Source organism: Cavia porcellus, unplaced genomic scaffold (assembly GCF_034190915.1).
Source record: "Cavia porcellus strain 051 isolate PalLab524CR breed Dunkin Hartley unplaced genomic scaffold, mCavPor4.1 scaffold_17, whole genome shotgun sequence".
Classification (NCBI taxonomy): domain Eukaryota; kingdom Metazoa; phylum Chordata; class Mammalia; order Rodentia; family Caviidae; genus Cavia; species Cavia porcellus.
In genome coordinates, this window is record NW_026947500.1 from 42,472,399 (window position 1) to 42,477,838 (window position 5,440).

A 5,440-nucleotide genomic window follows, 5' to 3' on the forward strand; every position below is an offset into this window, starting at 1 on the left:
TGAGTGTGTTTGTAGTTGTGTTTGTATCTTCTAATTTATTCCATTGATCTTCAGATCTATTTTTATTCCAGTACCATGTTGCTTTTATTACAGTAGCTTTGTAATATAACTTCAAGTCAGGGATTGTGATGCCTCCTGCCTTGCCTTTGCTGCTTAGAACTGTCTTTGCTATTCTAGATCTCTTCTCACTCCAGATGAATTTTAGAGTGATTTCTCTAGATCTATAAAGTACGTTAGAGGTATTTTCATAGGGATTGCATTGAATCTGTATAACAGTTTTGGGAGAATGACCATTTTCACAATATTTATTCTCCCTACTCATGAACAAGGGATGTCTTTCCACTTTCTAAGATCCTCTTTGATTTCTTTTTCAGGGTATTATAATTTTCCCTGTATAGATCTTTTACTTCTTTTGTGAGATTATTTCCTAAGTATTTCATTTTTTTGGATGCTAGTGTGAAGAGTATGGCTTCTCTTATTTCTCTCTCAGTGATGTTGTTAGTGTATAGGAATGCTATTGATTTTTGAATATTGACTTTGTATCCAGCTACATTGCTGAGTTTGTTTATTATATTTAGGAGTCTTTCAATGGAGTTTTGGGGGTCTTCTATGGAGAGTATCATGTTATCTGAAAATAGTGATAATTTAATTTCCTCTTTTCCTATTTTTACTCTTTTTATTTCTCTTTCTTATCTAATTGCTCTGGCTAGTATTTCCAGTACTATGCTGAATAGAAGCAGTGATAAGGCACATCCTTGTCTTGTGCCTGATTTTAAGGTAAAGGCTTTCAGTTTTTGGCCATTTAATATGATGTTGGCTGTTGGTTTGTCATAGATGGACTTTATCATAGCGAATTAAAGACCATCTATTCCAATTTTCTGTAAGGTTCTTATCATGAATGAGTGTTGGACCTTATCAAAAGCTTTTTCTGCATCTATAGAAGTGATCACGTGAGTCTTACTTTTGGCCCTATTGATATGGTGAATTACATTTATTGATTTACGTTATGTTGAACCATTCCTGCATGCCTGGGATGAATCCCACTTAGTCATCATGTATAATCTTCTTGATGATTTGTTGCATCCTGTTTGCCAATATTTTATTGAGAATTTTTGCATCTATGTTCATTAGGGAGATTAGCCTGTAGTTCTCTTTTTTAGTTGGGTCTTTCTCAGGTTTTGGCGCTAGAGTAATATTTGCTGCCAGGAATGACTTAGGAAGGATTGCTTCCCTTTCAATTTCATTGAAGAGTTTGAGGAGTGTCAGCATTAAGTCTTCTTTGTAGAATTCCACAGTGAATCCATGTGGGCCTGGGCTCTTCTTTGTTGGTAAGGACTTAATTACATTTTCAATTTCATTAATAAAAATTGGGTTATTCAGCAGTTTTACATCTTCTTGACCCAGCTTTGGTAGTTCATATGTTTCTAGGAATATGTCCACTTATTCTGTGTTATCGAACCTACAAGAGTAGAGGTTTTTGAAATAGGTGTTGATGATCTTCTGTATTTCCACAGTCTGTAGTCATTTGACCTTTTTCATTTCTTATTGCATGAATTTGAATTTTTTCTTTCCTTTTATTAATAAGGTTGGCTAGGGGCTTATCAATTTAGTTATTCTTTCAAAGAACCAACCCTTTGATTCACTGATTCTTTGGATTGTTTTCTTAGTCTCTATTGCATTAATGCTCTGATTTTTATAATTTCCTCCCTTCTGTTGGCTTTGGGCTTGACTTGCTCTTCTTTTTCTAGATGTTTGAGGTGTAAGATCAGGTTATTTGTGTTTGTTCTGTTTTCCTAATGTCAGTGCAATAAATTTTCCTCTGAGGACTGCTTTCATTGCATCCCACAGATTCCAATAAGTTGTATTTGTATTTTCATTTGCCTGTAGATATTGTTTAATTTCTTCTTTAATTGCCTCTGTGACCCACTGATTGCACAAGAATATATTATTCAATTTCCATTTGTTTGTAGGGTTTTTGAAGTTTCTTTTATCATTAATTTCTAGTTTCATGGTGCTATCATTCAATAACATGCATTGGATAATTTCAGTTCTTTTGCATTTACTTAAATATGTTCTGTGGGTTACTATATGGTCTATTTAGAAAATGTGTGTGTACTGCTGAGAAGAATGTATATTCTGATGTTGTTGGATGGAACACTCTGTATACATCTTTCAAGTCCATTTATTCATAGGTGTGATTCAGTTCTGTTATTTCCTTGCTGATTTTCTGTCTGGTTGATCTGTTCCTGTGTGTCAATGGTGTGTTAAGATCTCCTGTTATAATTGTGTTATTGCCTATTTGATTTTTCAGTTCTGTTAATACTTGCTTTGTATAACTGGGTGCTCTATAATTTGGTGCATATATATTTAAGATTGTTATCTCTTCCTCTTGAAGTTTTCCCCTAACTAGTATGTTGTGACCTTCTTCATCTCTTTGGATCATTCTTGGTTTGAAGTTCACATTGTCTGCAAACAGAATAGCTACCCCTGCTTTGGGGGGGGAGGGGAGATCCTGTTGCATGAAGTATTGTTTTCCATCCTTTGACTTTCAGTCTATGAGTTTCCTTTTGGGTTAGATAGGTTTCTTGTAGACAGCGTATGGTTGGAAGTTGTTTCTTGATCCATTCTGCCAGTCTGTTTATTTTAATTGGTGAATTGAGGCCATTTACATTAATGGTTATAATTTATATATTGGTTTATTGTTGACATGTTATCTTTCTGCTGTTGTATCTTTACCTTTCCATTCTGTTTGTCTGCCTTGCTTAGTGGTTTTTTCCTATGTGTATCTAGAATGTCTTTCAGTATTCTTTGCAGGGTTGGCTTGGTGATCATGAAGTTCTCCAGCTGTTCTTTGTCATGGAAGTATCTTATTTATCCATCCATTTTGAAGGACAGTTTTTCAGGGTACATCAGTCTGGATTGGAAGTCGTTTTCCTTTAGGATCTGAAATACTTCACTCCATGCTCTTCTTGACTTCATTGTTTGTGTTGAGAAGTCTGCTGTGATTCTGATAGATTTTCCTTTATAGGTGATCTGTCTCTTCTCCTCTAGCAGCTTTTAATATTCTGTTCTTATGTTGGATTTCTGGGATGGTAATTATTATATGTTTGAGTGTAGTTTTATTTTGGTTATGGCTATTTGAGGTTCTACATGCTTCACTAATCCATATGTCAGTGTCCACTCTCATGTTTGGGAAATTTTCAGCTATTACTTCTGTAAATAGCCTCTTGATATCATTTGGGTTGTCTCCTTCTTTTTCATTTATCCTTATCAATCTTACATTGTTTTTCTTTGCATCATCTTTCAGCTGTTGAATTATTTCTAGCTGCAATCTTTTCTGAGGTCTGAAATTCTATCTTCACTTTTGTTGAGGTGGTTTTGACAACTTTCAATGGAATTTTTGATTTCCTGTGTATCTCTTTGAATCTGCTTCATGTGTTCTGTTTGTTTCTTATATTGTTCATCCAGGGATCCTAACTTTTTGCATTGTTCTTCTAATTTTTAACTGTGTCTTCTTTAGATGTGTTCAACATTTCTTTCATTACTTTTATCATCTTTTTTTTTACCTGGGAGATTATTTCTAATTTGAGTTCTTTTATAATTTCCTGGAGTTGCTTCTTTATTTCAGTTGCTATTATTTCAGGTATTTCAGGTGTATGGCATGGATTTTCTTCTATGTATATGGCTCCTAGGCTTTCTTGGGATGGGCTAGAAGTTTGAGATTGCATTTTGGTCTTTTGTCTTGTCCTATATTTTCATGTTTCCAGCAATGTTTCAAAGCTTCCCCTGGGCACTGGAAATCATCTCCTACGTCCTCGGCTCCAGGGACTGAATGGAGGTTGCTGAGCGTGGTCCAGTCAGGCCCACAGGACTTCCTGTGCCACCTCCTGTGTTCCAGGAAGCTGGGTGGGCTCCTAACCACTGTGGGTGATGGTCCAAAGCTCTCCCAGGGCTAGTGCCAATGCACTAGAACTCACCTCACACAGCCCCAACTCCCCAGGTTGAAAGAAGGTCACTGGATGTGGTCCAGTTAGGCCCAAGAAACCTGCCAAGCCTAGTCCAGTCAGTGTGTCTGGAAGCTGGGCAGGCACTTAACCACTGGGAGCGATGGTCTTAAACTCTTCCCAGGCCCATGCTGGTACACTGGAACTCCTCCTCAAGATTTCTAAGACAGCTCTCATTTGAGGTAAGTGCTTTCCCAAGACTTGACATGTTTTGAATTTTCCCAACTCAATACAATATGCAAATGATATACAGCTATGTGTCCTCTCAGATCTCCCCAGCCAAGGCACCTGCACTCTGCTGAATTTTCTAGCAGACAGAGGTTATAAATGCTCTAGGTCTAAGGCACAACTTTCCAGCCTTGAGGTAAAATACTTGGGCCTTATCATTTTGAGGGAACCTGAAGACTGAAGAAAGATTGAATTAAACCAATACATTTTTTCCCACAGCCCAAGACATAAAAGAGCTAGGTGGATTACTAGGAGTTACAGGCTTTTTTCACCTTCGGATAGCAGGGTATGGTGAGATTGCGTGACTCAGCTCATAAAGGAAGCCCGAAAGGTAGATAGCCATATTTTAACTTAGGGACCAGATTCCCAAACTGCATTCCAGAATCCCTGAGCCTACTGACGGACACTGTTTCAATCTCTATGTGCTGAAATATGGGTGTGGCTTTGGAAGCACTTAGGCGGGCCTGAGGATCTGCTCAACAGCCTGTAGGGTATCTGAGTCATGAATTAGACATTGTAGCAAAGAGATGTCTTGTGTACCTTAGATCTGTGGCAGTCATAGCTCTCCTGGTACCAGAGATGTCCAAGCTGACTTTAGGCAAAGGCCTCGCTGTATATACACCTCACAGTGTGACAGCATTTATTTCTTCCAAAGGGAGCTTATGGCTATCAGACAACCAACTTCTATTTTTTTTTTTTTTTGGTCTTTTTCCTTTTTATCCGTACTGGGGATCAAACTCACGACTGCCTGCTTGCAAGGCAGGCGCTTATGATGCTGAGCTAAATCCCCCAGCCCCCGACAACCAATTTCTTAAATACCAGATTCTATGTTTCCAAGGACCATTCAAACAAAGACAGGCTCCCCTTCAAACCCTGCCACTTTTCTACCAGAAAAAGAGGAAACTGAGCCTGACAGCCATGATTGTGAATAGGTAATTCTCCACACTAAGCAGTCGGAGGAGGTTGTTAAACACACCCCTTACTGTGCCTGATTTGACCATCTTCTTGTGCCATTTTCCATGAAGGAAAGACGAGGTACACAGTGGTGACTCTCTCAGATGCCTGAAAGTTCCACATCTGCTCCTTTAGCAGAGCTCATAACTCTGATCAAGGTTATTCAACTCAATAAAGGACAAAAAGTCAATATTTACACTGATTCAAAGTCTTCTTTCCTAGTGTTACATGCCCATGCAGCCATATGGAAGGAA